General features: G+C 43.6%; 1 pseudogene across 1 annotated transcript; it reads right to left on the bottom strand.

Moving 5' to 3' along the window:
* Window positions 1–381: 381 nt before the first annotated feature.
* Window positions 382–1,679, bottom strand: LOC311246068 (26S proteasome regulatory subunit 6A-B-like; annotated as a pseudogene). Its single transcript has one exon. The product of its transcript is annotated as a 26S proteasome regulatory subunit 6A-B-like (transcript).
* Window positions 1,680–10,795: the final 9,116 nt, after the last annotated feature.

Genomic DNA, 10,795 nt, shown 5'->3' with positions numbered 1-10,795 from the left:
CCCAGTCTCCAAAATCACCGCCGACTCGACACATGAAAATTCCTTCGTAATGTGAACACCTCCCTCCTCTCCTCTAAATGACGAAATAGACCCTTTCCCATCTACGACGCCGGATGCACTGTCTTCAGGCCTGACCTCATCTTGGTGCTTCCTAGACTCCGCTGTACGCTTATGCACGTCCTCCATCCACGTGCCAGCCTCTTCTGTGAAGTTGGAAAATGTGTCAGGCCTCGGGGTAAACCATTCATCCTGATCTTTATTCCTCTATTTCTTGTCGTTTCAGAACCAGAAGTCACGACCAATAGAACCTACAGACACACACACACAGACCGACCGACAGACACACAGAGACAGACAGACACACACACACACAGAGGCCTCTTAGGCGTAGTACTGCAGGTTGGCCTTCTTCTTGGCCTGGACCTCCAGGATTCCCTCCATGTAATCCTCATGAGTCAACTCTGTTGCTCCTCGACGAAGAGCGATCATACCGGCCTCTACACAGACAGCTTTGCACTGAGCTCCGTTGAAGTCGTCGGTGGAGCGAGCCAACTCCTCATAGATCACATCAGGACTGACCTTCATCTTCCTGGAGTGGATCTGCATGATGCGAGCCCGGGACTCCTCATTGGGCATGGGGAACTCGATCTTCCTGTCCAGACGCCCAGCGCGCAGCAGGGCGGGGTCCAGGATGTCAACCCTGTTGGTGGCCGCAATCACCTTAACCTGCGTGTTGGGTTGGAATCCATCCAGCTGGTTGAGCAGTTCCAACATGGTCCTCTGGACCTCCCTGTCTCCTGACTTCTCACTGTCAAACCGTTTGGTTCCAATAGCGTCCAGCTCGTCGATGAAGATGATGGAGGGGGCCTTCTCCTTGGCCAGGGCAAAGGCATCTCTCACCATCTTGGCTCCGTCTCCAATGAACATCTGGACCAGCTGGGGACCGGCTAGCTTCAGGAAGGTGGCCTTGGTCTGAGCAGCGCAGGCGCGGGCCAGTAGGGTCTTCCCCGTCCCCGGGGGGCCGTACATCAGGACGCCTTTAGGAGGCTGGATGCCCAGATTCTCAAACTTCTCCTTGTGGTTCATAGGCAGGACAATGGCCTCCACAAGCTCTTGGATCTCCTTGTCCAGCCCTCCGATGTCGCTGTACTGTTCAGTCGGTCGCTCATCAACCTCCATGGCTTTAACTCTGGAATCATATTCAGTTGGTAGTGTCCAGAATCAGATAGGAGTCCTTGTTCACCCCCACCAGATCTCCAGGTTTGAGTTTCTCAGCGTCAACCAGACCAATGACAGGCAGGAAGTAGGTCTGTCTGGTTGAGGTTTTGATGACGGCACACTTTCCTTTCCTCTGAGAGTCCAGGTCGATGTTCGCTCCGTCCTCCTCCTGGTCGTTAGGATCCACATCCAACAGCTCTATAATGTTGGACACCAGGTAAGGCAGGGTCTTGTTGACTTTAATCTTCTCTGTGTTTTCTTTGATCTTGTCTTTCTTGTCCTGAAGTTCATGGTTCACCCTGAGAACCTCGCTCTTCATAATCTTTATTTCACTGTCCAGCAGACGGGTTCTCTGGACGATCTCCTCAGTCGACATCTTCAACACCGCCTCTCCGATTCCATCCTCAACTTCGTCCCACACAGACTTGTCGTTCAGAGACGCCATGTTGGTTGCCTTTGACTTTTTCTTCTTCTACTGTGAGGGCCGACGATCCTCTCCACTTGTCAAATTACTTACTTGTGAGTAGTACGTCCGTTGATAAAGAAAAGTAATGTCCACAGCCACTCCAGTGCAAAGCAAAGATATCCGAATGGTTTATTTGCTAAGTCTTTCTTTACAGAAGTGGTCCTAAATCTACTTTCCTAAATATTCCCGTCACTACTACATATACTAATACAAGTACTCCTACTAGCTACAAGTACTAATACAAGCTACAAGTACTACTACAAGGTAAGAAAACTGTATTTCCCAGTCTCCAAAATCACAGCCGACTCAACACATGAAAATTCCTTCGTAATGTGAAAGCCGTAAAATCCACTTGCTAGCTTCTGGCTTCAGTTCAGTTCAGTCTGGTCGAAGATGCAAAACTGCCTTATATAGAGACCCAAATGTACGGTTATGACATCATACGGTGACATCACAAACGTTCCAGAACTTTCTATCATGACGTCATACTGTGGTCTAGAATGTTCTCTGTTCCATAAAGGTCTATTATGACCTCACCACAAACGTTCTAGAGTTTATGTTCCAGCAAGGTCTATTATGACATCACAACAAACGTTCTAGAAGGTTCTATGTTCTAGAATGCCCTATTATGACAAATACGACGGTTCAATGACTTTATCTAAATCCAATCAATATTAAACATTCATATAATACAATAACCTAAATATATCTAGCTTTGGCGCTTACAATCTCCCTTCCTACTCCTCTCTTCCCTGTCCACCTGCCTTCTTATCCTCTCTTTTTTTCTTCTCCCTCCACCTTTATCCCTCCTTTCTCAACTTCCCTCCTCCCTTCCATCTCCTATCCTTCAACTCCTCCCTCCTCTCCTCTACATGATCACATGATTAGCATTACACACACAAGCCCCTTAACTCCAAACCCACACATCAGACCAAAACGATTGCTAAAACCCAACACCCTAAAGTTTAAACCAAATGACCAGTTCCCTAAACACGTTCCATAAAACTAGCCCCCATTTGCCAAAACCATAAACACATTTCACCTGTAGACACAATTCACAAAACTCAATCCCCCTTTCTCACAAGTCTAAACACATGTTGTCTTGCTAAAACACACATTGCAAACATCTCTGATCAAATGTGCACATTGAAGCTCATGTGATGCAAAATGATAGCCAGTCGGCAAAAGTTTAATACAATGAACACATCTGGTGTCATTGATTAAACACAACAACTCAAAATGTAAGACACTTGTTGTGAATGATGTGACCACACCTATATAGACCAGTGCAGAGTGCACAGTCAGCTGAAGGCTCCAAAGGACTTTTCTTTTCTTCTTTGGGGGTGGGGGGCAAGAAGGATGTGTACAAGATGCATTACTGTATAGTAGGCCTATATCGTACATGTATAGGCCATGTGTCCAAATGCAGTATGTATACTGTTACTGAATTTCAAAAACTGTGACATATTGATAAGGATAGTGGAGTTATGTAATTACTGTAAAGTAAAACATCACATTGTGTTTTAAATTTGTATTGTTGTGTGTAATGGATCCTCCATAGTGTTTACACATTTTTGCATTGAGTTGTGATATAACTGTATTTTCTTAGTAATTTTCATACAGTATGGGGAAATTACCATTGCATAGTCTCTTTTGGTAACAAGAATTTTCTGTTTGACCGCATTATTTGATAATGACCATTGTATTTGAAAATGCACCAATAATTACAGTAAACGTCAACGATGAACATATCCACTGTTCTGACACAAACTTAGCATGAAATATAATCTAATTTGGTTCAGTTGTTTCACTTTTGCATGCTATATATTACATATTTTGAGCCAAATATTAGGAGTATACAGTAGCATTTTGCATTATGACCAAAGAACACTTTCAATCTCTTTTTTGATCAGAAGGATTTAGTTTGGCAGCATTATTTGATGATGACTGTTGTATATTGAAAATGCAGCAATGTAAGCAATTGTGAAAAACTGTAACTTACTGTAATTGTTTGAAATATCTAATGTTCTGGTACTGTGATACACTTTTGCATATACTATTATCTGATTTGACACTGGTATTTTTATTTTGCATGCTATGTTACATTTTGAACCCAAAATGAGCAGTATGGCATTTTGTGTGTACAGTAAGAGTTTTGCACATTGAAACTCTGATGTGCAAAATGAGTCAAAGCAATCGTAAAAAAAATTATTAATTTACATACTATTCCTATGAACCACACAAATCTATTAATGCCCAATACATATATTTTGAGAACCGATGAGAAGGTTTCTAAAAATGTGTCCTGGCAGTTGTGAAACTGTAAAAAGAACATTCTCACACTCTGAACATTGTGTTTTCAATTATTTGTTGTTGTGTGTAATGATGCTTAGTACTGTTTAAATGTTTACAGGCCTTGAGGGGGATCTTGGTGTCAAAGTTAGCTTTTGAGCATATGGGCATATGTTTTGGTGTGCTAGTTTGGTTTTGAAAAGAGAATGTGAGGTTTTGTGTGTACAGTATGTATAGTATAGCTTCACTAGCTTGAGAAAAGTGTTTTGTGTTTTAGAGTTTTGGGAAAAGGGAGTGCAGTTTCATGAAATGTGTTTTAGCAATCGTGAAAAACGGTATTGATGCTGAAGTCATTAGGTGGAGTCGAGCGCCCTCTTGGGGTTTTGTTTCGGGGAAGAGTTTGTCCCGGTTCTGTTGTTGTGATTTTTGAGTGGGAAGAGGAAGGAGGTGAATAAAGGAGAAACCGTTATGTTGATGATCAAGTCTCCCGTGTTTTTATTTGATCATAAATAGAAGTATAGGCGTCCTATTCCTTGGTTACAATATTCCTTGGTTTCCATTCATATTCATTATGTTTGGGTGGTGGGACTATCCATTTGTTTATGTTTGGATCCCTGATGGGGACTTTAAAATGCCTCGTTTTATTGTGACAGTTGTGTGTTATGTTTTATAATAGACCCACATTTCACCTCTATTTCATTCCACAACACAGAGAAGACAAGACAAGATAATTAAACATCAAACACCTTGTGAAATACAATAATTTATTAAAGCATCTTTAAATTCAGTTATAAAACATCATTTTCTGATTTTTTTTAGTTTGTTTCTTCAAAACAACAAGCAGAAAAAGTACAGTCATTGTAAAGTACAGTCATTGTAAATGATAAGTCTGGTGTGGCCGCCTGTAGCCAATCAGAGAGTCTGTGGGCGTGGAGAGAAATGGAAGACCGACAGTGATGGTGTGTCTGAATTATACTGCTACCCAGGTCTATAGACTGACAGTGATGCTGTGTCTGAATCACACTGCTACCCAGGTCTATAGACTGACAGTGATGCTGTGTCTGAATCACACTGCTACCCAGGTCTATAGACTGACAGTGATGCTGTGTCTGAATCACACTGCTACCCAGGTCTATAGACTGACAGTGATGCTGTGTCTGAATCACACTGCTACCCAGGTCTATAGATTGACAGTGAGTCCACCAAAACTATAAAGCACCCTAACGTATCAAGACAATCTTCCAAGAAACTGACAGAAGACACACTACAGTAAAGCATTGATGTTCTCATGTACTGGCACGCAGCCAATAAGGTATTGATTGATGGAGATGACAATTGTGGTGTATGTATAGTGACTTTCCAACCATTGTTAATGGACTTGATAGTAATGGTATCTTTTGTATGCATTTGTACTCATACAGATTTTACGGTTTGGATGAAGTTTTGGATGCTTCTTCATTAAAATCAGTTCAAGAAATCAACTTGTGTTTTGCGTCGTGCCCGAGGATGTCACAGTAAAATCTTAACTGCACGTTAAGTCAAGTTGGAAGCAAGATGGTGCCGCCGGTGTTCGTCTCATCGCTCGTCATTAAGCAGCGCGTGGGATGGACCACAGTGTAAAGTTTAAACCACAAGATGGCGCCGGTGTTCAAGACAACGTTTATCAACAACAGCACCAAGGAATGATGGAATCCGTGTAAAGTTTCAACTCGCCTTCATCACCACTAAAAGGCAACGTTGCATCAAGAGTTATAGTTGCAAGAAAAGCCATAAGGTTGGACACTCAAGAAGAAGTGATTCCACAAAGGGTAATTTTGTAAATGTATTAGAAGGATGATAGGAGTGAGTCACAGCTACAAGGTGTCGCCTCTTTTCCATGTGTTTGATTTGTAACGTTTTGAAACACCATATTCTTCTGTAGTTTAGATCCCCATTAATGCATGCATTGAAAATAAGAGCCTTGAGGTTAAACGTGCAACTTCATTGTTCAACCTTATTTGATACATATAGAGTAAAGGGGAATTCAGCCTACATTAGTAAAGTAAACTAGCCTGGTATAAAATAAGTCAACCAGTCTAGTTAAGTAAAGTAAACTAGCCTGGTATAAAATAAGTCAAGCAGTCTAGTTAAGTAAAGTAAACTAGCCTGGTATAAAATAAGTCAACCAGCCTAGTTAAGTAAGGTCAACTAGCCTGGTATAAAATAAGTCAACCAGCCTAGTTAAGTAAATTCAACTAGCCTGGTATAAAATAAGTCAACCAGCCTAGTTAAGTAAAGTCAACTAGCCTGGTATAAAATAAGTCAACCAGCCTAGTTAAGTAAGGTCAACTAGCCTGGTATAAAATAAGTCAACCAGCCTAATTAAGTAATGTCAACTAGCCTGGTATAAAATAAGTCAACCAGCCTAGTTAAATAAGTAAACTAGATTGGTTAATTAAGTCTACATTTATAACTAAGCAATCAATTAAGTAATCACACTTCAAGTAATAATAACAAGGCTTATACACTTATTAGTCTTGCATATTAACTTGACATTTACACATAGTCTTCAACATGTCACGTAAAGGAGAGATTACTGAGCTAGAACAAGAAGATGACACAATAGCTCCAAAGGAACAGATCATCGAACAGGTTGAAGAGGAACCTAGAGGCACAGAAGAGTCCCAAGAGCAGCCCGAAAGGTGTAAAGACGGCGACACCGCTGAAAGGAATACAAGAAAAAGTGGAAGAATCATAACTCTGACAGAGAAGGGCAGAGAGATGCAAGAGGAGAAAATTGTAGGACTCCCGCGAAGGTTCCAAGCAGTATACAAGAGATGGAAACATAATGTGAGAGACGCCAAGGAGATACTATCACTAACTAAGACAGTGACTGGGGAACTCGAAACAGTCATTACTGATATCCGTGGTTTCTCCGCTGACGTCCACCGCGCATATGAAGAATTACGACAAGTTGAGACGCCAGATCAGGTAACCCGTAGGAGAGTCGATCTGTGCGCCCAAACATCCCAGATCATCTTCAAAAGAGCCTCAAGCCGACTGTATGGAACACCTGAAGATGAAGATGACTATCCTGAAGACAGTTCTCTATTCACAGGACGCAGCAACTCTTACTTCTCTAACTCAAAGAAGACCTCTGTACGTTCGAAGGGGTCCACAGTAAGACGTCAAGAAGCTGCTGCCGATGTCGCTGCAGGCCAAGCTGTTCTCAAGCTAACAAAAGAGCAAGACCAAGAACATAGTGAAATACAGCGGCTGGAAGAGGAACATACAGCCCTCCAAAGAACCCTGGATGAAAGGAAAAGAAGAGTACAGCAACTGGAGGAAATGAAAAGTCTAAATGCAGCCCAAGCGAGAATCCAAGTGTACGACCAAGTGGCGACTACAGAAGAAGAAGAAGAAGAGAAGCTAAGCATCGAAGTGGATAGCGAGAGGAGAGCAATCAACCAAATACCTGCTCCTACAACTCCTCCTTCCCCGTATGTGCTCTCTGCACCAAGAACTGTAGCCCCCCTCCTGGGTGAAAGTACTTCAGAGCTCGTCAGGATCCTAGCTGACGCAGTGAGTTCAAACAGAATCCCCATTCCCGAACCTGTAGTATTCAAAGGGGATCCATTACTATACAATGACTGGAAACTATCATTTCAAACTCTGATAGATCAGAAGAACATCAAGGAAAATGAAAAGATCTACTATCTCCGCAAGTATGTAAACGGAGATGCAAGAAAGGCGATCGATGGCTATTTCCTACTCGGCACAGAGAACGCTTATGTTGCAGCGTGGAAGCTTTTGAACGAGAGATATGGAAACCCATTCACTATCGCACAGTCCTATAGAGAGAAGCTCAACAAGTGGCCCAAGATCGGACACAAAGACAGCCTCGAGCTCAGAAGCTTCGTTGATTTTCTCCGCAGTTGTGAGGCGGCTATGATTCACATAAAGGCCCTGGAAATCCTGAACGACTGTAATGAGAATAGGAAGATTATCTCCAAGCTTCCAGACTGGTTGATGGCCAGGTGGAGTAGAAAGTCTGTTGAAATGGAAGATCGGAATGGCCATTTCCCAACTTTCAGCCAGTTCATCGCGTTCCTGAATTACGAAGTAAGGATCGCCTGTCACCCAATTACCTCCATGCATTCAATCAAACAAGGCGAAGCAGAGCACCCAAAGGACAGAAGAAATAGGACCATCGGAGCAAAGGTACTGGCTACAAGCTTCAACGATAAGACGGTCATGACATGTATCTTCTGCAAGAGGGATGGACATACCTTGCTCAAATGCAGAAGGTTCATGAAAGAAGGAGAACAAGAAAAAAACTCTTTCATTAAAGAGAACAGGCTGTGTTTCGGTTGCCTTAAGCCTGGTCATCTCTCAAAGGATTGTAACAAAAAGAGTGAATGCAACGTGTGCCACAAGCGGCACCCTACATCACTGCACTCGGATAGAGCCAAGGAATACAGGAAACCTACACACGTCAGAGAAAGGGAGTACCAAGATAAAGAGGAAACTAAATCGACGCCTCCTGAAATACCCATTACAGCGGCTACGACTCACAGAGCCATCGTTGGTAATGTTGGCACGATCACCTCTGCAATCATCCCAGTCTGGCTATCATCAACAACCTGCCCAGCAGAAGAAGTCCTTGTGTACGCGCTGCTGGACTCCCAGAGCGACTCGACCTTCATTCTAAGGGAAGTCGCCGACACGTTACGACTCACCACGATGACTGCAACCTCTACAGTAAACTCTCTAAAAGTGAGTAATCTACAAGTACGTGGCTACAATACAGGCAAGACGATATCCCTGCCACCAGCCTATACAAGAGAGTTCATCCCAGTCAACAGAGCTCACATTCCAACGAGAGAAAAAGCAAAGTCCTGGTCCCACCTGGAGCACCTTCAGAAAGACATAGCACCTCTGTTGAACTACGAAGTAGGCCTGCTCATCGGGTATAACTGCTCCCAAGTGCTTCTACCAAGGGAAGTTGTATCCGGCAAATCGAACCAGCCCTATGCACAACGGACGGACCTAGGATGGAGCATCGTGGGATGTGGAAGTCCCTGTGTTGATTTCGGAGATGCCATCGGAACGAGTCATCATATAGAAGTAAAACAAGTGACACCGGATGTTGAGTCTTCAATCAACCTTCAAACAGAAGTACACTATGTAAATCGGCTCAAAGTGAAAGAAGTGACTCCTACAGAAATACTAAAGGCCCTAGAGTCCGACTTCTCAGAAAGGTTCAAAGAAGATAATCCCATCTCACAAGATGACCTGAAGTTCTTATCAAAGCTGAAAGAGAACATCACACAGAAGGAAAACGGTCACTTTGAGATGCCCTTGCCGTTCAAAAAAGAACGACCAGAGTTACCTAACAACAAGATCAGCACTATCCACCGCCTGAAAGGTCTCGAAAGAAGACTGAACAAAGATGGAAACTATTACAAGGACTACTGTACCTTTATGGAGAATATCATCTCCTGTGGTGACGCAGAAAGAGTCCCTGAGGAAGAGATAGACAACAGCCCGGCCTGGTACATACCTCATCACGGGGTGTATCATCCGCAGAAACCAGGAAAAATATGCGTTGTATTTGACTGTTCTGCTCGCTTCCGAGAGACTTCCCTCAACGATCATCTGCTCACTGGTCCCGACCTAACAAATGCACTGGTTGGTGTCTTGTGCCGCTTCCGAAAGGGCTCTGTCGCAGTCATGTGCGACATCGAGAAAATGTTCCACCAGTTTCAAGTAAGAAAAGAGGATCAAGATTATCTATGCTTCTTATGGTGGGAGAATGGCAAAATGGATACAGCACCATCAGTCTACAGAATGAAGGTCCACCTGTTTGGGGCAGCCTCGTCCACAGGCTGTGCCAACTTCGGCCTAAAACATCTGGCAGCGCATGGAAAAGGCCAGTTCAACAAGGAAACCAGACGCTTCATCCAAAGGGATTTCTACGTGGACAATGGTCTGGCAAGCGTGGAATGTAGGCTATAAGACTTGTCCAAGAGTCAAGAGAACTCTGCAGCACTGGGAGGTTGAGACTGCACAAGTTTGTCTCTAACAACAAAAACGTCATGGCAAGCATCCCAGAAGAAGAATGTGCTGTAGTTAAGGAACAAGACATGGACTTAGGAGAACTACATGTGGAAAGAGCTCTTGGAGTAGAGTGGTGTGTTACATCCGACACCTTCCAGTTCAGAGTCCAAGTAAAGCCCCATCCACTGACAAGACAAGGCGTGCTCTCTACCGTAGCCTCCATATATGACCCCTTGGGGTTCGTGGCACCCTTCGTCCTCCTCGGGAAGCAAGTTCTCCAGCAGATGTGCAGAGACAAAGTCGACTGGGACGATGAACTACCAGAAGCCCTAAGACCTCCGTGGGAGTCATGGCTCAGAGACCTCCCCAACTTGTCCGAGACACACGTACAAAGATGCTACGTACCTCCAGATTTCGGCGATGTCAAAGGCTACGAACTTCACCACTTTGTAGATGCAAGCGTCACAAGATACGGCGGATGTTCCTACCTTCGAACAATCAACGAGTCTGATGAAGTCCATTGCTGTCTAGTAATGGGAAAGGCAAGAGTTACTCCAACGAAAGTTACAACAATACCAAGACTCGAACTCGCTGCAGCAGTTGTTGCCGTTCGAACCAGCGACATGCTCCGGAATGAGCTCGAAATCCAAGATCTACAAGAATCCTTCTGGACGGATTCCCAAGTTGTTCTTGGCTACATAAACAACGATGCTAGAAGATTTCAAACCTTCGTAGCCAACCGCATCGAAAGAATTAAGTCAAGTACAAAACCTGAACAGT

Source organism: Notolepis coatsorum, assembly GCF_963971535.1.
Source record: "Notolepis coatsorum genome assembly, chromosome: 1".
Taxonomy (NCBI): domain Eukaryota; kingdom Metazoa; phylum Chordata; class Actinopteri; order Aulopiformes; family Paralepididae; genus Notolepis; species Notolepis coatsorum.
Note: the sequence above shows the minus strand (reverse complement) of the source record. Positions and strands in the feature narration are given on the sequence as shown.